Source organism: Bos indicus, chromosome 18 (assembly GCF_029378745.1).
Source record: "Bos indicus isolate NIAB-ARS_2022 breed Sahiwal x Tharparkar chromosome 18, NIAB-ARS_B.indTharparkar_mat_pri_1.0, whole genome shotgun sequence".
NCBI lineage: Eukaryota > Metazoa > Chordata > Mammalia > Artiodactyla > Bovidae > Bos > Bos indicus.
Genome location: NC_091777.1, coordinates 1,976,471 through 2,001,178, shown reverse-complemented (window position 1 = coordinate 2,001,178; position 24,708 = coordinate 1,976,471). Strand labels below are relative to the sequence as shown.

The 24,708-nt window shown below is 45.9% G+C and overlaps 1 long non-coding RNA gene across 13 annotated transcripts in view; it reads left to right on the top strand.

Moving 5' to 3' along the window:
- LOC139177021 (uncharacterized) overlaps window positions 1–24,708 on the top strand; it is a 269,207-nt gene that overhangs the window by 40,333 nt on the left and 204,166 nt on the right. For 6 of the 13 annotated variants that reach the window (XR_011561392.1, XR_011561384.1, XR_011561395.1 and 3 more), the window contains one exon: window positions 19,800–20,726. The exons of 2 other annotated variants lie outside the window; for them this stretch is intronic. This is a non-coding gene — a long non-coding RNA (uncharacterized lncRNA). 5 more of the 13 variants (XR_011561391.1, XR_011561390.1, XR_011561385.1 and 2 more) reach the window with 3 other exon arrangements.

Below are 24,708 nucleotides of genomic sequence, written 5' to 3'. Positions count from 1 at the left end.
GGGCATGTGTCCTTTGGAAGGCTATTGTAAACTGCTGCTGTGAACATCTGGGTGCATGTGTCCTTCTGAATTAGTGTTTCTGTTTCAGTTTTCAGATCTGTGTGTGGGAGTGAGATTGCTGGGTCACATGGTAGTTCTGTTCTTAGATTTTTGAGACCCTTACATTCTGTTTTCTACAGTGGTGTCACCCCTTACATTCCCACCAACAGTGTAAGAGGGCTCCCTTTTCTGTAAGGCTTAACTTTTATCATTGCATAATCTTATGTTTATTGAAAAAACACTGAGAAGCAAGGTTTAAAAAGAAGGAAACAACTGTGCTACACAAACACAGCCAGTGTTGAAGAGACGCACTTCCTTCCACAGGTGTGTTTGTTAAAAAACTGGAGAGACCTTATAAGTACTTTTACACGACTTAGATTTCCCTGAACTTAGTAGTGTGAGCTCTGTCTCCTTAAGTGTTCTTTGAAAGCATGGCGTTGGTTGGGTTTATACTACACAACCTGGATGTGGTCGAAGTGTTTACTCATGCTTTGTCAGTCGTCACTTTCGGACTATACACCATCATATAGGACAGTTTAAAGAGCACCGGAAGCTTGACACCTAGTGGTTCTTCTTCATAGGTTCTTCAAAGAGGAAATGCTGAGTTGGTGTTTAAATATGTTAAATGCTCTTTTTTGTAACTTTATTTTTGTGCCTGTGCTGGGTCTTCGTTGCTGGGCGGGCTTTCTCCAGTTGCAGTGAGGGGGGCTGTTCTCCAGTTGTGGTGCTCGGGCTTCTCACTGCAGTGGCTTCTCTTTTTGGGGAGCACGGGTTCTGGGCTGCATGGGCTTCAGTACCTGTGGCTCCTGGGCTGTGGAGCACAGGTTAATAGTTGTGGTGCACGAGTGTGTGGATCTTCCTGGATCAAGGATTGAACCCATGTCCCCTGCATTGGCAGGCAGATTCTTATCCACTGCGCCACCAGGGAAGCCCACAAAGTCAATTTAAAAAAAAACAAAAACAAAAAACAGAAACCTTGGTTCTTTTGTATTCAGTTAGTGCTTTTAGGTATAATTTTTTCCCTCAAAATCATACCTATGCTATATTCCTATGTTTTTATTAAGCTCCAATCATATTTCCTTTACAAATATATAATCTTATTTTTAGCGTTGGTATGTGGAGCGGTGTAAGGCTCGTGTTTTCCTCACGTCTGAGTGGACAGTTTCCTCAGCGTCATTTGCATGCGCGTTCATGGCAGCGCTTTTATCATATGCCTGGTCCTGGCTGCACGTGGAGGCATGAGAACACCAGACGCAGAGTCGCTTTTTTCGTGGCTGTTAAGTACAGTGTTTGTCTAACACTCCACACCAAAGAACTGATGTATGCCTTCCTCAGAAAGGTCCGTATGACATGAAATTCTCAAAATCTAAGAACTTTAGTAACCAGGGATAATTTTTACAACAAGAATGTTGCCTTTTTTCCTTCAGCTGAACACATTTATTTTGTTTATTTGTTTTGGCATGTGGTTGACTTACAATGTTGTGTTAGTTTCAGGTTTACAGTATAGTAATTTAGTTGTGCATATTCATTCTTACTCAGATTTTTTCTTGTATAAATTATTACAGAATATTGAGTAGAGTTCCCTGTGATATGCAGTAGGTCTTTGTTGATTATCTCTTCTATATATGACTTGACTTCCCTGGTGGCTCAGGTGGTAAAGTGCCTGCCTACAATGTGGGAGACCCAGGTTCGATCCCTGGGTTGGGAAGATCCTCTGGAGAAGAAAATGGCAACCCACTCAAGTACTCTTGCTTGGAAAATCCCATGGACAGAGGAGCGTGGTAGGCTACAGTCCATGGGGTTGCAAAGAATCAGACACAACTGAGCTACTTCACTTTCACTTTTCTATATATATTAGTGTGTATCTCTTTCTCCCAAATTCCTATTTTATCTTTCCTTCACATTTCCCATTTGGTAACCATAAGTTTGTTTTCTGTGAGTCTGTTTCTATTTTATAAATAAGTTCATTTGTATTGTTTTTTATTTTTATTTTTTTTAATTTTATTTTATTTTTAAACTTTACAATATTGTATTAGTTTTGCCAAATATCGAAATGAATCTGCCGAATTAGATTCTGCCTATGAGTGATTTCATATATTTGTCTTTCTTGGTCTGACGTACTTCACTTAGTATGATAATCTCTGGGTCCATCCAAGTTGCTGAAAATGGCATTATTTCATTCTTTTTTATGGCTGAGTAGTATTCCTGTAAGTGTATGTATGTGCGTGCATGTGTGTGTGCATGTGTGTATACACACACACGTGTTCTTTATTCATTCCTTGATGAACAGTTAGGTTGCTTCCATGTCCTGGCTATTGTAAGCAGTGCTGCTAGGAACATGGGGGTGCATGCATATTTTGGAATTATGGCTTTCTCTGGATATATGCTCAGAAGTGGGATTGCTAGATCACATGGTAGTCAAGAACATTGCCTTTTAATGCAACTGATATTCCACATTTATCTCAACCCAGAAATTTACCAAGGTCAGTTGTCAAGGTTATTGTCCTAGGGGAGTTCAGACCTCTTATTGATGAACCATCCAAGAAGCTCATCTCAGACCACAGAAGTTTTCTACTATGTCAACTTCAAATGAATTGATGCTGCTGTGTAGTTGGGTTCTCTGATTCCATCTTTTTTTTTTTTTGCCTGATTTTATTACCTTCTTTTTGCCTTTTTAAAAATCAATTGAATTCTTTTATTGGAATTGGAGGATAATTGCTTTACAATGTTGTGTTGGTTTCTGCCGTATGTCAACATGAATCAGCCGTAGGCATACACGTGTCTCCGCCCTCCTGAACCTCCCTCCCACCCGCCCTGCTCATCCCACCCCTTTAGGTCATCACAGAGCACTGGCTTGAGCCCCCTGTGTTCGACAGCAACTTCCCACCAGCCGTCTGTTTTACTTATAGTAGTGTATATGTTCCGTGCTACTCTTGCGATTTGTCCTGCCCTCGCCTTCTCCCGCCCTGTCCACAGGTTTGTTCTCTGTGTCTGTGTCTCTCTTCCTGCCCTGCAGATAGGTCCAGAGTACCATTTTTTCTAGGTCCCATATACATGTGTTAGTACACGGTATTTGTTTTTCTCTTCCTGACTTACTTTGCTCTGTATAACAGGCTCTAGGTTCATCCATGTCACCAGAACTGACTCAGATGTATTCCTTTTTTATGGCTGAGTGATATTCCATTATATATATGTACCACAGTTTATTTATCCACTCATCTGTCAATGGACATCTAGGTTGCTTCCATGTCCTGGCTGTTGTAAATAATGCTGCAGTGCTCTGATTACATCTTTATTTTCTAGATTCCACAATTCCTTGGTCCTGGAGACTCTTTCTAAGTCTGATCCTGCTGGACAATCAAGATGGCAGAATCAGACCACCTGCTGTGGTATCTAGAAAAACTTAATAAAAAGGAATTTATGAGATGGAAGACCCACCTTGGACAAAAACATGTGGAGCTCGGACTGCCAGAGATCCCAACTTTCGATCTAAGGGCAGCCAAGGAAGACCTGGTCAACCTGTTGACGACCTCTTATAATGCACAGCACGTCTGGAACATGATGTTCAGCATCTGTGAAAAGCTCCATCGTAGAGCTGGCTCTCTGTGAGAAGATCAACACCAGGCGAAACTGAGTTAGTGGGTAGGGTTGGGGGCAGTTTTTAGGAAGCCTGATGGTTTTGATAAACTAAGAGAGCTGGTCTTCAGACCTGGAAGCCATCAGACGACGAGTGATAAACCGCATGTGAGTCTTGTCCTGTCCAGTGACTTTGCGATTCTACCCAAGTGTCTTCCATCCTGCTCTTAGGAAAGCAGCCAGCCAAAGGATAAGACCCAGCCAAAGACAGTGCTCAAGCTAGCGCAGATTCCAAGCCTAACACTTTGCCATGGAACTGTAAGATATGGCCAGAGAAATCAGTTTGTTATTGTTCATTGACTCAGTCATGTCTGACTCTTTGCAACCCCATAGACTGCAGCACTCCAGGCTTCCCTGGCTATTATCATCAGGTGGTCAAAGTATTGGAGCTTCAGCTTCAGCCTCAGTCCTCCCAGTGAATATTCAAGGTCCTTTCTTTGAATTCCTTTCCTGGGTGCAGGACACATCCTCCCGCCCCTCAAGCTCACTGCCGCTGGGAACAGGCAGATCAGTTACGTGCAATCACAGCCTCAGCCCCGGGACAGCTCTCAGAGACCAGCTGGCTTTTCTTCCTCCATCAAGTTCTGCGGTGGTAGCAGATCTATTTGGCTCCCCTTGCCCTGGGGATAAAATTTTCTTCAGGTGTTTTTTTTTTTACCAAGGGAGGTCTCATCTCTGTCTGGAAGTTTGTTTAGACTCACTTTTGCATCCCAGGTGGCGCTGGAGGTAAAGATCCTGCATGCCAGTGCAGGAGATGGAAGAGACACAGGTTCAGTCCCAGGGTCAGGAAAATCCTCTGGAGGAGGAAATGACAACCCACTCCAGTATTCTTGCCTGGGAAATCCCAGGGACAGAGGAACCTGGTAGGCTGCAGTTCATGTGGTTGCAAAGAGTCAGACACGACTGAGCAACTGATCAACAACAACAATGATGTACACAAATGAGAAAATCAGAGAAAAAGTAAATAGGTAATTAGTGGTTGAGAGTCGAAGATCTAATAATTAGCTGCCTTGAGCCAGTTTATATCAGGAAACTGTCTCTGGGAGATAGTGAAGGACAGGGAAGCCTGACAGGCTGCAGTCCGTGGGGTCCAAAAGAGTCGGACACGACTGGGCGACTGAACAACAAAACCAGGAAGCAGTCTCTGAACTCAAGAATCACGACTTCATTTTACATAAAAATTTTCCTTTGATGTGTTATAACTAAAGGTTGTTGAAAATGCTGTGGAACCCGAAAGGTGAAAGAAATAAGGTTTTTCTTATGCCAAAATACATGAGAAAAAAGCTGTTATGTTCTGCACCAGTGGTAAAAGAGATCTGCAGCTTGTTATTTGGATCAATTTTACTTTATTTGATTCTACTGATGAAAACTAGGTTTTTGCAATCTTCTTTTAAAATGTTATAGCAAATATCTTGTACCTGTGTCTCTGTGATGAATGCTAAGTTGTGTTCAAGTATTTGCGATCTCATGGACTGTAGCCCACCAGGCTTCTCTGTCCATGGGATTTCCGAGGCAAGAATACTGGGGTGGTTGCCATTTTCTTCTCCAGGGGATCTTCCCAACCCAAGCATTGACCCTGTGTCTCCTGTGTTGGCAGGAGGATTCTTTTTTTTTTAAATCACTGAGCCACCTGGGAAACCCTATAAGTACAGATACTGGATGTGTGTGCGCGCGCGTGCTTGGTCACTCAGTTGTGTCCAACTCTTTTTGACCCCATGGACTGTATAGTCCATGGAATTCTCGTGTCTGTGTGTGTGTGTGCATGCGTGCATACATGTGCTTAGTCACTCAGTTGTATCCGAATTCTCCAGGCCAGAGTACTAGAGTGGGTAGCCTTCCCCTTCTCCAGGGGATCTTTGCAACCCAGGGATTGAACCCAGGTTCAATCCGCCGCATTGCAGGCGGATTCTTTACCATCTGAGCCACCAGGGAAGCCACCAGATTTTTGACAAAGGTTGAGTCTGCTATGAAATCTGTTTTCTTAAGTAATGATGTATCCTGATGACTGAAGAAGAATAGCTTGAATATTAATTTGGCCATTTGAACTATGACAGGTTATATTGGCATTTATTATTTAGAGGTTTTCTCCCCCTCTCTGTCAACTTAGAATGTTGGAGGTGAAAACTACCTACTGTCAGCAGCAGATATCCCTTTCTGTCACTAGATGGCAGCCTAAAGCAAGGACTGAATCTGTGGCTTGCAGCTTCTTTGAGTCTTGGGTTGTTTTCCTCTAAGGCTGTTAAAACTCAAGCTTACTGGCCTCTTCAAAGAATCGCAGCACTGACATCCAGGAGCCAGGATTAATTCTCTGTAAACAAACGATTTTGATCAAGACCTTCTCTGCCAGAATGGATAGTTACTGTCAAGTGGTTTACACAGAGGTTAAAAGGAGAGAGAAGTTAGGAGACTGCAACGTGGTGCGATTGTCGATGATACTCAGAAAGGGACGGCACATTGACGAGGCGGAAGCAGAGGCAGTGAGGAGCAGTTCTGCTGGCAGGGTTTGTGGCAGACTCCTCTCGAGTTTGTTTTGGGAGGTGTCCCACCTTCCTTTTACTTTGAAATGATTTTCTGCCAGTGATCTTATTACCATGGAAAGAGATAGTCATACCTGTGGAAGGTATATGATCTTGGTCAGTGACATATAGACATGAGTTCATGAATTTCATGTGAAAAGTGTCTTTCTCTGTATTAATAGAAGTAGAAATTGAGACAAAGGGAACTGAAGTTGCTTAGCAAAATTACTACCAATTAAGCTTTATTTTTTGTGTTAGAGACTGACTGTTCAATACATCTGGGTTAGGAACCGCGTGACTGCAGTGTTCCCTCCTCTTCCTCACTGGATACCTCGGGAGGCGAGGCCAACAGGCGTGTCAGGGTCTGTGCATCCACAGCGCTGGGACGCAGCAGAGCAGAGAGCATTTGTGAAAGGAGGGATGAGTGACTGAAAGTCTGAAATCAGTTGAGAGGCACAGAGAGGGGCCGTCTCATTCTTAGGCAGAAGACATGGCTTCTGAAGCAGTGTGATTCCAGGGACCATAAAATACCACCCTTCCACCCCCAGTAGTGTGATAACAAGCAAGCTCTGCACCCCTAGGGAATCAGGGTGCCTGGAATTCCAACAAAGGAGATTCATTGTTTAGGCAAAGCTTTGCTTCCTCCGGAGTTTTATTTTGAAATGCAAACATCCCTATTGAGGCTAACCCTGCCATGTGACAAGGTGAGCTCCTCTGGGCCCCTGAGCCTTGATTGAGGTGTCAGGATGGGGTGGGAGGTGACGGCAAAGAGAAGAGTTAAAAAGTGGGGAGACTTGGCACTGACCCCACATTTGGTTGATTTCCCAATTTGTTTTCACAGTGAATATCTGGACCTGCAATATCATCTGACGTGGCGAGTCCTGAGAGCTTGACTTCCATCAGTTGAATGTAACTGGGGAGGAGTTGTTTTTCTCCTTTATGATTCCCCGGCCTCCGCTCATCGGAGGCTCTGGTTAGGGCAGCTGTGGGCCAGCAGTGCCTGCCTGTACAGAGGGCCTCTCGGCCTTACCCAGTGGTGTCAGGTGTGAGTTCTGTTTGCCCCGAGGCTGGTTGCTCCAGGATGTGCTGGCTTCTTCTCCCTCCTGGAGACACACATGATTTCCTTGAAACACAGACCACACATTTCTCATTGGGCTTGAAAGGTCATCTGTTATTAAGGCAGAATCCTGGCAGGAACAGTCCTGAGGTTTGTAAGTGCTGCATGAGAGAGAGGCACATAAATTCATTCTGATGCCAAGAGTGAATTCCTCTTTCCCCTTTCTCTTTCCCCTCTTTTATTATGTAATTGATCAGGAACACTGATCAGAAAAAATATGCCTCGTGGACCATATTCTTGGTTGAAGATCGAGGGTGTTACTTTTCTATATATCAGTACCTGCAGCAGGTGCTGATTGGAAGGGGTAAAACCATTCAGTGTGTCACTGAGTGGAACCCGGGCAGCTGTACCCTTGAATGGTGTCCAGCCTCTTCTGTCTTCCCGTCCAGCACACATTTCTTTTCTCAACCCAGATTTTGTCACTATTGTGAGAAAATTTTCCTTTGAAAGATAACTGTGTCAAGGCTTCTGGGGTTTTAGTTTGAGTGTCGATGTATTCCCCTTTTTAATGTTGTTCTTTGTGTGTGTTTTGGTCTTGGAGGTGGGCCGGGTTACTTTCACCGTGGTAAGCAATGCTTGTTATGGTGTGGCGGGAGGTCCAGCGTTTGTGGACGGCTGGCTGGGAGGTGTGTGAGGAGGCCCTGGCTCTGGGATCTGCGAATCCCGGGTCAGAGCCCCTGCTGTGGAGTGACTGAGCTGCCCTGTGACCGAGGGGCACTGTAGACGGCGGCCCAGTTGACGGAAGAGTCTAGTCCAGCCTGGCCTTTGCTCTTGTAGCTTTTTTAGGCCCTGGTTTTTATTGAGGTTTCTCAGACATTTAACTGAGTAGGTTCCTTTCCTGTGACATCTCGCCTCTTTCCTGCTTTTGCCGGATGTTGAGTTATAATGGCGTACTGTCTTATGACTCTTGGGCATTGGGCGTCTTCACATATCCTCCTTGCAACTGCTTATCTCACTTTAAAACTATTTAGAGGGGTTTTAAGCAGAAATTATTGTTAGAATAATGAGTGTTTTTTTTTTTTAGTGAGACCAAAAAGTCAGGAAATTGGGTTTAGATGAAAGCGAAAGGGAATGTCTTCAGATGATTTGACTAATCTGACCATCAGTATACACTGAGGTGTTGAGAGAAGGGGTGAGGAAGTTCCTGCTCCCTTGAGATTTTATAAATTTTATTAATTTATTTTATAAATAAATCACCAGTCACCTACTGCACGTAACGTTGCTGTTCCCCACCCAGCGACAGGTGGCGCTCGCGGTTCCCTGGGCTGGAGGGCCCACAGGTGTGTAGATTGAGCCAGTACTGTGCGTGCGTCCTGGTGCCTCGTGGGGGCCAGGACCTCAGGTTGCCTGCTGTGGACGAATCCTCAGCGCCTCGCCCCAGTTCCCATGTCAGAGCCCTAATCCCTGGGGTTAGTGCCCTTACGAGGAAAGACCCCAGAGAGCTGGCATCCTCTCTTGCCACCACGTGACGACACACAAGGCTGCTCTCTCCACACCAGGAGGAGAGTCCTCACCAGACGTCCAGCCCCAGAGCTGTGAGAAGATTTCTGTTAAGCCCCCCAGTCTAAGCTATTCTGTGTGGCAGCCCAAGGAGGTTCAGACGACCGTGTCTGCAGAGGAACATGGTGCTTTGGTCAGTAGGCTCTTTATTTTGGAGGTGGGGCAAGTTTGGTTAACCCCTCTAGGTGGGTGTCCTGGGGACTTCCGTGGGCTCACAGTCACAGCCACTTTTCTCTAGTTCTGCTTGGGCATACCAGGTTTCCTCCCCACTCTGCCCTGTAGACTCTTACTAAACCCTGCTAAGAAAAAAGATCCAAGGAATTCAACTTTTTTCTTGAGATTTCTGTATATCTTGAAAAAAAAGCAACAACCTAATCAATCAATGACCCTTTATCAAAACACCTTCCTGTGCTCTTAGCAACACTCTTTTATGGCTGAAGACATATGTAATTTTCTGCTCAAGAACCAGCAGAGTAAAACCTAGAATTCCAGGTCTCTTATCAGGAATTGTAACAAGTCTGAGATTGTACTCTGCTTGCGACTTAAATGCTCAAAATTCTCCAAGCCAGGCTTTAGCGATACATGAACTGTGAACTTCCAGGTGTTCAAGCTAGTTTTAGAAAAGGCAGAGGAACCAGAGATGAAATTGCCAACATCTGCTGGATCATGGAAAAAGCAAGAGAGTTCCAGGCAAACATCTATTTCTGCTTTATTGACTATGCCAAAGCCTTTGACTGTGTGGATCGCAAGAAACTGTGGAAAATTCTGAAAGAGATGGGAATACCAGACCACCTGACCTGCCTCTTGAGAAACTTGTATGCAGGTCAGGAAGCAACAGTAAGACCTGTGCATGGAACAACAGACTGGTTCCAAATACAAAAAGGAGTACGTCAAGGCTGTATATTGTCACCTTGCTTATTTAACTTCTATGCAGAGTACATCATGAGAAATGCTGGGCTGGAAGAAGCACAAGCTGGAATCAAGATTGCCAGGAGAAATATCAATAACCTCAGATATGCAGATGACACCACCCTATGGCAGAAAGTGAAGAGGAACTCAAAAGCCTCTTGATGCAAGTGAAAGAGGAGACTGAAAAAGTTGGCTTAAAGCTCAACATTCAGAAAACTAAGATCATGGCATCCGGTCCCATCACTTCATGGGAAATAGATGGGGAAACAGTGGAAACAGTGTCAGACTTATTTTTTTGGGCTCCAAAATCACTGCAGATGGTGACTGCAGCCATGAAATTAAAAGATGCTTACTCCTTGGAAGGAAAGTTATGACCAACCTAGATAGCATATTCAAAAGCAGAGACATTACTTTGTCAACAAAGGTTCATTTAGTCAAGGCTATGGTTTTTCCTGTGGTCATGTATGGATGTGAGAGTTGGACTGTGAAGAAAGCTGAGTGCTGAAGAATTGATGCTTTTGAACTGTGGTGTTGGAGAAGACTCTTGAGAGTCCCTTGGACTGCAAGGAGATCCAACCAGTCCATTCTAAAGGAGATCAGTCCTGGGTGTTCTTTGGAAGGAATGATGCTAAAGCTGAAACTCCAGTACTTTGGCCACCTCATGTGAAGAGTTGACTCATTGAAAAACTCTCTGATGCTGGTAGGGATTGGGGGCAGGAGGAGAAGGGGACGACAGAGGATGAGATGGCTGGATGGCATCACTGGCTCGATGGACATGAGTTTGGGTGAACTCCGGGGTTGGTGATGGACAGGGAGGCCTGGCGTGCTGCGATTCATGGGGTCGCAAAGAGTCAGACACGACTGAGCGACTGAACTGAACTGAACTGAGAGTTAACTGGTGAGCCTGCTGCAGCATTATGGATGCTGGCAGGAGACGCAAGCGTCCTGGCTCAGTGGAAGGACTTTGTTCTCATAGCAGTCGCATGGCCAGAGAATGAGCATTTTCTTGTACAGATTCGGTGCACAGGGCCAGGGGACACCTGTACTTGTAGGCGGTTGTGTTACAGGAGAGGAGCCATCAGGCTGCCTGAATTTTACCATGAGCAGTCAGAGAGGAAGTCTGTCTCTGTCTTCCAAGGCTGTTCACTATATGAACATCCTTGAAAAAAAGTTCAGAGCAAAGGCCGGCAGTGCCTCCGCTCACCAGGTGTGCAGAAATGTGAGAGGCCCATGAGGAACTGCTAAGGTCTTTCCCCAGGGCTCTGTGTTGACCCCTCGGCGGAGTGGCAGGCGATGGTGGGTTAAGTCCTTGTTGATGGACCATTTGAAGCCTATCAGCAGGGATAGTTGGGTAGACACATGCTGCTGATCTGTGCTGCACTGGGGGTACTTCTTGGGGTATGGAGGTTGCCTGCTGGACACAGTTGCTTGAAGTTGATTGCATTGACTTGTGGATTCATTTCTCATTTTGAGTTATGGAAAGGGATTGCTAGGAGAGGGAAACACTGTGCTCATGAGGTTTCTCCCCTACAGAGAGACAGAAATTTAAGTTAATCTAGTACCTGTTTATTGGGCATTTACAGCACACAGGGAAATTGGGGACATAGAGGGGCAGAGGGCATTTATGACATCCTGGGTCCACACCCTCTGGAAGCATGCATCTAGCAGGTTGGGGTCATGGCACTGAGGGAGAGCAAGCCCTGCAAACGTGACATGGGTAGCTAGGAGACAAGACTTGTGTGCCTGCAACTGGAGTTATATTACTTAATACTGGATAACAAAGTACCTAAGATTAGTGGCTTAAAAGGACGTTAATGATCTTAGTTTCTATGGGTCAGGAATTTGGCGGTGGCTTAACTGAGGAGTTCTAGCTCATGGTTTTCATCTTCGAGTCCAGATGTCAGCCAGGGCTTTGGTCATCTGAAGGCTTGGCTCAGGTTGGAGGATCTGCTCACGTGGGTGTGGGTGTGGGTCCTGGTTCCTTGCCAAGTGTGCCTTTCTACTCGCTGTTTGTGTCTTTTCACAAGATGGCAGCTGACTTCTCCCAGAGTGAGTGATCCAAGAGAGCTGCAAGTCAGAGGCTGAAGTATCCTTTATGACCTGCCCTCCAAAGACATCATCATTTCTGCAGTGTTCTGATTGCACAAGCCAGTACTACTCAGCACCAGGAAACAGAGATCCCTGGCGACAGTTTGGGAGGCTGGCTACCACAGGGCCAGCAGAAGGACTGCTAGCAGAGGGACTGGGACTGGAGAGCAGAGCCCTCAACTTCCCTGTCTGCTTTTTCTCTTTTATTTCTTTTAATTTTAATGATAAAATATGCATAACATACTTCTTTAAGAAAATTGGAGATACCAAAGGAACATTTCATGCAAAGATAGGCACAATAAAGGACACAAACGGCAAGGACCTAGCAGTAGATCCTAGCAGCAGAAGAGAGTAAGAAGAGGTGGCAAGAATACACAGAAGAACTGTACAGAAAAGCTCTTAATGACCCAGATAACCACAATGGTGTGGCCTCTCACCTAGAGCCAGAAATCCTGGAGCGTGAAATCAAGTGGGCCTTAGCTAGTGGAGGAGATGGAATTCCAGCTAAGCTATTTCAGATCCTAAAAGATGATGCTGTTAAAGTGCTGCACTCAATATGCCAGCAAATTTGGAAAACAGCAGTGGCTGTAGGCCTGCTGAATCTTCATTCCAATCCCAAAGAAAGTTCAAATTACCATACAATTGCACTCATTTCAAATGTTAGTAAGATTATGCTCAAAATCCTTCAAGCTAGGTTTCAGCAGTACATGAACCGAGAACTTCCAAATGTTTAAGCTGGAATTTAGAAAAGGCAGAGGAACCAGAGAAATGCTGAATCATAGAAAAAGCAAGGGAATTCCAAAAAATGTCGACTTCTGCTGCTTGGACTGCACTAAAGCCTTTGACTGTGTGGATCACAACAAACTGTGGAATATTCTTAAAGAGATGGGAATACCAGACCACCTTACCTGCTTCCTGAGAAACCTGTGTGCAATACAAGAAGCAACAGTTAGAATAGGACATGGAACAGTGGACAGGTTCAAAATTAAAAAAGGAGTACGTCAAGGCTGTGTATTGTCACCCTGCTTACTTATATGCAGAGTACATCATACGAAATGCTGGGCTGGATGACTCACAAGCTGGAATCAAAATCGCCGGGAGAAATATCAGTAACCTTAGATATGCAGATGACACCACTTTTTTTTTTTCCAGATGACACCACTTTAATGGCAGAAACTGAAGAGGAACTCAAGAGCCTCTTGATGAAAAAGGAGAGTGAAAAAGGCAGCTTAAAACTCAACATTCAAAAAGAGAAGATTATGGCATTCCAGTCCCATCACTTCATGGCAAATAGATGGGGAAAAAGTGGAAACAATGTCAGGTTTCATTTTCTTGGGCTCCAAAATCACTGCAGACGGTGACTGCAGCCACAAAATTAAAGACACTTAACTCCTTGGAAGAAAAACTATGACAAATCTAGACAGTGTATTAAAAAGCAGAAACATCACTTTCCTGACACAGGTCCATATAGTCAAAGCAGGCGATGGCACCCCACTTCAGTACTCTTGCCTGGAAAATCCCATGGATGGAGGAGCCTGGTAGGCTGCAGTCCATGGGGTCACTAAGAGTCGGACACGACTGAGCGACTTCACTTTCAGTTTTCACTTGCATGCATTGGAGGAGGAAATGGCAACCCACTCCAGTGTTCTTGCCTGGAGAATCCCAGGGACGGGGGAGCCTGGTGGGCTGCCGTCTATGGGGTCGCACAGAGTCGGACACGACTGAAGCGACTTAGCAGCAGCAGCAGCATTGTTTTTCCAGTAGTCATGTATGGATGTGAGAGTTGGACCATAAAGAAGGCTGGATGCCAAAGAATTTATGCTTTCAAACTGTGTTGTTGGAGAAGACTCTTGAGAGTCCCTTGGACTGCAAGGAGATCCAACCAGTCAATCCTAAAGGAAATCAACCCTGAATATTCATTGGAAGGAGTGATGCTGAAGCTGAAGCTCCAGTACTTTGGCCACCTGATGGGAAGAGCCAATTCATTGAAAAAGACCCTGATTGTAAAGATTGAGGGCAAGAGAAGAAAGGGGTGACAGAGGATGAGATGGTTGTATAGCATCACTGACTCAATGGACATGAGTTTGAGCAAACTCAGGAAGTTAGTGAAGGACAGGGAAGCCTGGTGTGCTGCAGTCCATTGTGTCGCAAAGAGTTGGACGTGAGTTAGCAACCTAACAAAAACAATGCATAACACACATTTACCATTTGAACCATTTTAAAGTGTTTGGTTCATCCCTGTCTGGGGATTCCCAGGTGATAGTAGTGGTAAAGAATCCACCTGCCAATGCAGGAGACTCAGGAGACCTGGTTTGGATCCCTGGGTCAAGAACATCCCTGGAGAAGGAAATGGCAACCCACTCCAGTGTTTTTGCCTGGAAAATTCAATGGACAGAGGAGCCTGGTGGGCTACAGTTCATGGGGTTGCAGAGAGTCAGACCGGGCTGAACACGCACACACCACGCCACCCTCCCCGCCGCCCGGTCTACTTTTGTTCCTGATCAGACTCAGCCTCTGCAGGGACTACTTTTGGAACCTCATCCTCAGGTTCCCGCCAGCGGGGGGAGCTTGGAGCCTGCCTTGGAGGTGTTGCTGGTGCCCGCTTGGGAACCTGGATGCCTCTGCTTCGCAGCACTCTCCTGGCAGGGCGCAGGGAAGCAGCAGGTGGCCATGTGCGCCGTTTGCTCCTGGATCTCTGCAAAAGCAAGATGCATTTTCTCCTGAGGTCTGTGTCATTCAGCTCCTAAATGAAGCTTATTTAATTAAAGGAATTAGTTCCAATTGAATTCTCAAGATGGAATTATGGATTCAATGGAAGGGGAATAAAAGGGGCAGTGGGCTCGAAGGTTGAGGAGAAGCTGTTTTCTGAGCATCCATGTTGCACACTCTGCAAAACAGTGTTTCCAGACTGACATTGTCGTTGTCCAGTGTTGTGGCTTCTCACACATATCCTGCGAGGACTGCATTCCATCACAGATGCAGGTGTAGGCCATGGCTTCTTGTGTCTGCTTTCCATTCCTGGAGCAGTGCCCCCCGAGCTGACACCTTGGAGTGGTGTCAGGTTTCTAACTGAAGGAGACACTAGTTGTTTAACGTCTCCTAGCCTGTGCTCCCTCCTAGGAGTCACTTGCCTGCTCTTTGCTCTTAGCCCACGTGTGTCCAGTGAAGGTAGTCCACCCTGCGCTCACCCAGCCAGGCCCTCTGGCCCTGGTCATTGGTCCCAGTGAACGTATGATCCAGCCCAGGCCAGTCAAACCAGGGGCTCAGCTCTGGCACTTTTGTTGAGCAGATGGATCTGCTGCCATCAGCTCACGATCACATGTGGCCACCTGTGTGTCAGGCAGACCCGAGAGACAGCAGGAAGTGGCCGGGCCTTGTTCCTTCCGTGCTCTGGAGCCAGCTGCGGCCAGGTCCAGCCCTCTGTATTCTGTCTTGGCTTGAACCAGTTTGGATGCCATATTTGGTCAACGTGATACACTTCTACTTTTTAAAGATCAGGTGAGTCCACTTCTCCTATGTGGAACCTGATGCTTCAGGTACAGGTGCTGTGGAGGATGGATTTCTTTAGTGTCTTGTATATGTCACACCATTTGAGTGGTCCAAGGGAGCCTAAACTGGGCCTACTGCCACCATGTGTTTATGGGACCTCCTGCCACCAGCCATGGGGAGAGGCCTCAGAATTGCAGGCTTAGGCCAGTGGAAACAAGCCTGAGGTTTGTAGTCAGGCTGTCATAGTCCAGCATGTGACCTGTCCGTGTCTCACAGTCTTTCTTGGTAAATAGGGAGTGGTCCTTGGCAGATTTGTGTTCTGTCTAGTCTTCAGCCTTCATTGCTTTGCTACCTGTTCTTCCCTCCTCTCTCCTTCCCATCTGCTGGGATCTTCATCCACCAATTATCTTTTCTTCCATCACTCCGGTTCTACCTGTTGATTCCCTTTTCCTCCTACGCACAGATGGCATGACCAAGGCCTCTCCCCAGCCTTGGTTGTACCATCCTCTAGCTACTAATCTCTTTCCCTTGTCAGCTATACCACTTCCTCCCATCTCATTCGCTCATGCCCGTCTCAGTCTTCTCTGACAAAGGGAACCCGTTTGCCATATCGGAACTGGTGGAACCAGCGTACACAAAATCACAGCACAGCGTATAGTCAAGGCACATGTGGCTGTGTGCATGTGGCTCTGTATGGGTCTCTGGGGCTCTGGCCCTGGGAGCCCCTCAGTTATGGGGAACTCTCCAAGCCCTGAGTGCCACGGCCTCATCTCCGATGAGTTTCTTCTGCTTCTCTCCTGCTTCCACTTCTCTGCTTCACGGTCTCCTTTTTGTTCCTGTCTCTCTGGGTTTCGCCTGTAAGACACTGTTCTTCCTCCAGTATAGACTGTCTCCCCCGGCACTCTTGGTTTTAGTTACTAGCTCTGTGCACTTGCTCCTGAATATTTATTTTTGGTCCCAGTCTCTCCTGTTACTTACAACTGTTGGGTAGATATCTGCAGTTGGGTATTCTACAGGAAACCTCAATTTCAAAGTGGCCAAAATGGACTTCTGCCTCTGCCCATGACAGAGAAAAAGGACTGGATTTATCACAAACAACTTAAAAAAAAAAAACAACAGACAAAATACATGTAGTAACTGCTGTCAGCCATTGAATGAAAAGCAGCACAGGGCAGTGACCTAGGAGAGAAGGAAGACCAATGAGGCGAGGTCGGAATGCCTGAGCTTCCTACCGGGAGCAGGTTTCCGGGGAGAGGGGCCCACACAGAGCCCAGTGGTTTCCCTGAATTGAAAGACTGAGGGGAAGATTCAGGGAGGTAAAGTAGCTAAAATTTACGGGCAGAAGAATACCAGAGAAGAGATGGAGAGAGCATGGTAGAGGGCCCTGGAAGTCTGCAGATTCTAGTCAAGTCTTGAGCAGTGTGTCAATGTGAGGAAGGTGCTTGAGGCCGCTGGAAGAACCCTCAGAAGAAGCAGGTAGAACAGTCTTGGAATTGATACAGGCCTGTGTCCCCAGTGGCCAGAGTGGAAAAAGACTGTATCCCACAACATAGGTGGAATGGACACATTTCTTGAAAGGTACAAATTACCAAAGCTTACTCAAGAAAAAAAGTAGATAACCTGAAAGGCCTTGTATCTATCAAAGAAACTAAGTTTACAGTTAAAAACCTCCCCACAAAATAAGCCTCAGGCCCTGATGGCTTTAGTGGGGTATTCTATTAATACCAATCATTTAAGGAAGAAATAATATCAATCCTATTCAAACTCTTCTAGAAAATTAAGATGAGGGGCCACTGCCCAATTCGTTCTATTCTTTAATTTCAAACCCAGAAAAAGATGATACAAGTAAAGGGGACTGCAAGTTATGATTTCTCATGAACGTAGATTCAAAAATTCTTAACAAAATTTTAGCAAATTGGATCCTTTATATTTAGCAAAATATAAAGAATACATCATGACCAAGTGGAGCTTATCTAAGGAATGCCAAACAACTTAACATTTGAAAATAGATCAATGTGACTGACCTTTAACAGACTAAAAATGAAAGTCACATGATCATCTCCAAAGAGGTAAAAAATAATTTGATAAAATGAAACATCCAAACATGATAAAAAAAAAAACCTTCAGGCATAGACGTCATTTTCTCAGCCTGATAACGGGTTTCTATAAAAATCCTTCTGCTAACATCATACTTCATAATGAAAGACAAAGTGCTTTCCCTGTAAGGTCATTAACAAGACTAGGATGTCTGTTATTATTTCTACCCACTTCTACTCATTTCTGTCCACTTCTAACAAGTACATGTATTTCTATATATTAGCAATAATCATAATTAACACTTAAAGTAGTATAATTTCCATTAACATGAAAATTTTGAAACATCTAGAGATAAGTTTGGGGGAAAAAAAAGCACAAATCCTGTAAACCGAAACCTACAAAACACTGCTGAGAGAAGTTAAGAGACCCACGTGAATGAAGAGAGAAATATCATGTTCGTGGATCAGAAGACTGAGTATTGTTAAGATTTTTTTAAAAGATCCTACAGCTTAATTCCAGAAAAATAAATGACCCAATCAAAAATGGGCCAAAGAACTAAATAGACATTTCTCCAAAGAAGACATACAGATGGCTCACAAACACATGAAAAGATGCTCAACATCACTCATTATCAGAGAAATGCAAATCAAAACCACAATGAGGTACCATTTCACACCAGTCAGAATGGCTGCGATCCAAAAGTCTACAATCAATAAATGCTGGAGAGGGTGTGGAGAAAAGGGAACCCTCTTACACTGTTGGTGGGAATGCAAACTAGTACAGCCACTATGGAGAACAGTGTGGAGATTCCTTAAAAAACTGGAAATAGAACTGCCTTGCTGCTGCTAAGTCACATCAGTCATGTTCGACTCTGTGTGACCCCACAGACGGCAGTCCACCTGGCTCCCCTGTCCCTGGGATTCTCCAGGCAAGAACACTGGAGTGGGTTGCCATTTCCTTCTCCAGTGCATGAAAGTGAAAAGTGAAAGTGAAGTCGCTCAGTCGTGTCTGACTCTTGGCGGTCCCATGAACTGCAGCCTACCAGGCTCCTCCGTCCATGGGAGTTTCCAGGCAAGAGTACTGGAGTGGGTCGCCAGTGCCTTCTTCGAGAACTGCCTTATGACCCAGCAATCCCACTGCTGGGCATACACACAGAGGAAATCAGAATTGAAAGAGACACGTGTACCCATTGTTCATCGCAGCACTGTTTATAATAGCCAGGACATGGAAGCAACCTAGATGTCCATCAGCAGATGAGTGGATAAGAAAGCTGTGGTACATATATACAATGGAGTATTACTCAGCCATTAAAAAGAATACATTTGAATCAGTTTTAATGAGGTGGATGAAACTGGAGCCTATTATACAGAGTGAAGTAAGCCAGAAAGAAAAACACCAATACAGTATACTAACGCATATATATGGAATTTAGAAAGATGGTAACGATAACCCTGTATACGAGACAGCAAAAGAGACACTGATGTATAGAACAGTCTTTTGGACTCTGTGGGAGAGGGAGAGGGTGGGATGATTTGGGAGAATGGCATTGAAACATGTATAATATCATATATGAAACGAGTCTCCAGTCCAGGTTCGATGCACGATACTGGATGCATGGGGCTGGTGCACTGGGATGACCCAGAGGGCTGGTACGGGGAGGGAGGGGGGAGGGGGGTTCAGGATGGGGAACACGTGTATACCTGTGGCGGATTCATGTTGATATATGGCAAAACCAATACAATATTGTAAAGTTAAAAAAAAAAAAAAGACTTATCTACTTATTTATTTTTGGCTGTGCTGGGTCTTTGTTGCTGCCTGCGGGCTCTCTCCAGTTGCAGTGAGTGGGGGCTGCTCGTTGCAGTGGCTTCTGTCTGCAGAGCGTGGGCTCTCGGCACACGGGCTTCAGGAGTCGCCACGTGTGGGCTCAGGAGTTGTGGCTCAAGGGCTCTGGAGGGCTGGCCCACTAGTTGGGGCCCGTTAGTTGCATGTGGGAATCTGCCTGGAGCAGTGATCAAACCCATGTCCCCTGCCTTGGCAGACAGATTCCTAAGTACTGGACCACCAGGGAAGCCCTTGTTAGGATGTTAATTCTCTCCAACTTGGTCCTATAGATTCAGCATAGTCAAAAATTCAATCAAGATTCCAGAAACTTTTTTTGAAGAAACTGACATGCTAGCTTTAAAATTTGTGTGGGATTACAAAAGTCCTAAAATAGTTAGAATAATTTTTAAAAGAATGAACAAATTTGGAGGACTTGCACAAACTGGAAAGGGAGCAGAGAAATGGCTAATTGTGCCCGGGGTTTTATGACCAGGCTGGATTTGGCAAATCTCCTTCCATCCACATCTCATTGTCAAAGTTGAGTCACTTCGTGTTATAGAACCGGTGTTGGCACCTTAATCCTCGAGGGTCATTTTCATCAACTACATGCATCTATCTCTGAATATCTGTCTGCTTTCTGCTTACAGATAGAACCTGCAACCTTCTGTGGCCTGCTCTTGGGTACCAGAGCCTCTTCCCGTGAATGTAGAGAATATTATGTAACATGACTGACTGCTGTGGGAGAAGAAAAGACCAGTATCTTTGCCTTGAGGCAGGTCAAACTCCAAGATGTAATTTATACTTCCCATGGATCAGGCTTGGGACTTTCACCTGCAACCGAATCAGTCACATTCTGTTTGCCTTCTCCCCTTCTCAGCCCTGCTTCCCCCAACCCTGTTGCTAGCATCTTCAGCAGCATATTTTTAACAGATCAATTGCACCCAAGAGAAGCAAGAACTAGTGAGCACTTAGTCAGTCTTGCAGGACCTTACTTATCCAGCTTTTTCTTTTGGACACTCAAATCGAGGCTTCTCTTTGCGAAGAAACCTCCTCAGCTTGTCTCCAATGGCTCTGTTGACATGTCTGTCTTCGCTCCCTGGACTGGCTCTCCTGCAGACAGGAATTAAGCCACATTCATCTGTGCATCTCTATGCTCACACAGCCCAGCAGCAGGTACGCAGTGGACACTCTGTTCCTAAGCTTCGCATCCCTTCATGAGGTTCTGCTGCAAGGGTAGCATGAGGCACGACCCAGGGGATCTTTGTTCTCTGTCATCTCCCTGATGGAGGGAGCTGAACTGTGCAATAAGACAGCGGGAGAGAGATTCTGGCCTCTCGCTGCTGTCCTCAGGACAGTGTCCCCAAGGCTGGGCTTTGCACGAACAGTTAAATCATGCCCACTTCCCCAGGCATTGCAGCTCCTGAATTACACACTCTGTTGCTTTGCAATTAAGCAATAATGCAATTAGAACTAATGCAGCAGAGATGATGATCTGTGGGGCCCGTTCATAAAGATGCTTCATCTAAATGTTGAGCTCAGTGCTTGGAAAGAATAAACAGACATATTTCTCTTTCTCTCCTTTTTTTTTTTCTTTTTACATAAGAAGGAATTTGTCTCAAAACAGTTGTGGGTTTTGTGCGTCATCACTTCTGTTCAGCCCGCAGCTCTCTGCTGTGCGATGTGTCGCGGTCGCTCCCTTGTGGTGCCGCTTTGCCTGTCCCCGCTGTGCAGTGGGGCTGCTTGCGCAGGCAGAGCATGCCTCTCGCCACTTGTGCAGTCCCTTCAGTGTGTTGCTACACAGTGCCTGGGGACCCGGCGGCAGTTCCCTTGTACTTGCCACCGTCTTTCCTCTCCTGGGGCCAGTGAGGGGGTGCTGAGTCAGTGTGATGGAGGAGGGGCCGTCAAAGCAGAGTGTCATCCCTGCAGCACAAGGTTTCCGTGGCAGTGGCCCCACGATGGGACTCCTTGGCATTTCTTTGTCAAGATGGAGAAAGTCAGCCCTGGAGACTATCCAGAGTGACGTGGCTCCCCGGCTCCCCAAACTGGTCTGATGAGCACAGGACAGGCAGCACAGCAAGTGCTTCATAAGCATCATGTCCTGCATTGTGAGACAGTAACCTGCCTATATTATTGGTTATGATAGTCTTTCCTATTTGGAATGAAATTTTTTCCCCGATGGTATTGCTTACTAAAGTTAGTTACCCAAATTGTTTTGTATTCAGTTGAATCATGTGAAATTGCTAATATTTGACTGTTCTGAACTATAAAAATGGCAAATTTGCTGTTATTTCATCATTTGATCAATAATGGCAACTTTGGATCATTCAATCTAGTAATTTTACTAATGCTTGGGAAACTAAACCTCTGGGACCTGTGATATAGTTGGAAAGAATTTCATGCCAAGATTGGGTGGGTTTAGAGTTGAATTTGGGCTTCCCTGTTAGCTCAGTTGGTAAGGAATCCGCCTGCAATGCAGGAGACCTGGGTTCGATCCCTGGGTTGGGACGATCCCTTGGAGAAGGGAAAGGCTATCCACTCCAGTATCCTGGCCTAGAGAATTCCAAGGACTGTATAGTCCATGGGGTCACAAAGAGTCAGAATGGACTGAACGATTTTCACATTCACTTTCAAAGTTGAATTTGGTTTTTACTTATTCCACCAACGCTGATAACTCCTCGTCTGGATGAGTCTCTGGAGTGGAACGCACAATTCATGTCCTTCCCATCTCACAGGTCACATGCTTTTTAAATGGTAAAGTGCCCTGTGCATGTGGGCTAATGACCTGCAGCTGGGAGGATTCTTACGCATTATGATGAAACTCTTGGCTTGGACTTTCTGGGAGCAAAGTATACCTTCTTTAAACTCCAGTTTTTATCTGTTTGGGATGAAGACACTTGGGGCCCAGCTCTGAGGACTGGCCACGGTTGTCTTCAAGAGGCTAAATCCTGTATCTGATAGGGTGGCATCTCATTCAAAAATCAGAACAATTGGGCTAAAAGTGCAAAAATCAATCAGTTGCATTGTCTCCAGAAAGTTATGCAACCAATTTGGATCTTTTTAAAAAGAGAAATTGATATAAAAAATAAAAACCTCAATCAATTCAATTTTCCTTCTCAGGGTGTCTTAGAGACCATGTTATTTATAAAATGCTTTGAAATTCTTAGTGAGAATAATATTAAAGAGGAAAAAAGTATCATTCTTCATGAATTTCTAACTTTTAAACCTCATAAAGTGACTTTACTCAACATTCTATTTATGAAAAATCTCTAACTATGTTCTTGTAAAGGGCCTGATACAGTGGTAAGCGATATTCCTATTACAGACTTGGAGGAATTTAAGTGTTCTCAAGTGACTTTAAGACCTCCACGACAATGCAGTTCAGTCTAGTCACCCTTTGGAAATTGTGGCCCGTCGTTGGTTCCCTGCCCATATTCTGTTACCTGTCTCACTTTTGTGCTTATGAGCCCTGCTTCCAACAGACAGCACCTGCATCTCTTTCTTAGAGGTCTCCTATGTCACTGGACACCATAAGCCAAGGGCTTCCCACATGGCTCAGTGGTAAAGAATCTGCCTGCCAATGCAGAAGACGCAGGTTTGATCCCTGGGTTAGGAAGATTCCCCTGCAGAAGGAAATGGCAACCCACTCTAGTATTCTTGCCTGGAGAATTCCAAGAACAGAGGAGCTGGATGGGCTATAGTCCATTGGGTTGCAAACAGTCAGATGTGACTGAGTGACTGAGCATGCGCTCACCCACGCACCATAAGCCAGGAGAGCCAGGGAATCAGCAGTTCCAGGTGAGTTTTCAAGAGTAACAGGACTTCCTGTCTAAACACCACAGCTCCCTCATTCCTTGGTGGGATAACTCTCAGGTGTGATTCGCTGTCTTGCAGAGTCCCACATCCCCATCGTGGTAACTAGCCTGATCCATACCCTTTATTGGCTGCCTGCCTTCCCTGGTTCATTTTCCCTGTCCACTAGAGATATTTCATGATCTTCCAAACATCTTCATCCCAGTAGCTGCATCTGGGGTGACTCAAACTAAGACGTTCAGTAATATGGGGATGATGTCTGTGTGGGCCCACCATTTAGCTGGAAATACAGGATTATCCATGACAGGCTACTCCTTGGGCATGTTGGATAGTGGCTTAAATAACACTGTGTATAATAATTGTGACTATAAGAATACGCATTGTCCCCAGAGATCTAGTTGCTGTAGCCACATTGTAGTGTGCTTGCCTTCTGGAACAGTCCCTCAGCTTTGCTTTCAGGAGCGTTCTTCTCCCACCCTCAGCCTCAGCTCCAGTAAGAGGCTTGTGACTCATGTTGGCCAGTGAAAGTGCCACATCTCCCTGGCTACTGTGCTTGGCTCTCAGTTTGGTGCATAACCCAACCCAGACCAGTGAGAGGCAACCCCAGGTCTTTTCCTGAAGTTTTAAGGAGAGAGGTGGTCTCTTTGCACAGGTTGCTAAACTAGTGGGGTACAGGCTGGAGAGGGGCCTGGCTCGACACCTGTGAGCCCCAGCACGGGGAGCTGGAGGAGAAGAGGGCCTGGTAGTGGTCTTGTCTGCGCTTCTCACCACATGAATACTCTCCCAGAGTTGTTTTTCTGTCACTTGGGATTGAACCAGTCCTGACCAAGAGGGTTTCTCTGGGGGAGTACAGGGTTCCCTTCTCAGAAATCGCTTCCTTAATGGAGGTCTAGGTGACTCCTGGGTGTGGTTACTAAGAAGAAAACTTCTGCCTCTGGTGCCAAGCCTACAGAAGATTAAAGTCTGTGAAGACTTCAGGCTTGTTCTGGGTCCTAATGCTGGGTGTTTTGCATGTGTTGGGAAACTTGCCATTGGTGGCTTTTCCTAGAAGAGAGGTATGTAGTGTTTGGATGAAAAGGTCGGGTTCAGAGACACTGTGAGATGCTGAGTAGTAAGCATCAAGGCCGCACGCTTCGTGCAGCCCCACCCGTGGAGCCCGGCGCCGGGTGGGCCTCCCCAGCCCCCGGGGCCTCACGGACAGGCTCCATCACAGTCAGGTGGTGGCCTCTCCACTGAGGTTGTGTTGCCGCCCTAAATGGGCACCCTCCACAGCCCGTGGTGGTCTGGCCATCTCCCAACTGGCTGTTAAGAGGGGAAGAGCTGTGAGGGGCGGGTGAACACAGCTGAGAAGAGCAGTTGGCGTGGGAGCGCCTGGGACTGGCCGTCGCTGAGGCCACAGACAGGGCAGGGTGGGACCGACGTGGGTGGAGATGAGGGGCTGAGGGCCACCCCAGGGACTGGGGGAGAGGACCACCGAGGCAGCTGACGCGACTGCACCACAAGTGCTGTGTCGCCAAAATGTAAAAGCGCTGCTTTTAATTAATCGGTGATCCTTGACAGATGATGGTGTAAGCTCTAGGCTGGGGTCAGGGTCTGAGTTGATCTGCTTTGATCACGACTTGGTAAAAGTAATTACGTGGCTGTAAGTTTAATGGTTTGGTTTGTAGGCTGAGTTAAATGTCCCTGTGTAAAAAAAGAGGCCCCTCAAAATGTCATTGACAGCTCACTCCTATCATATCTCAACAG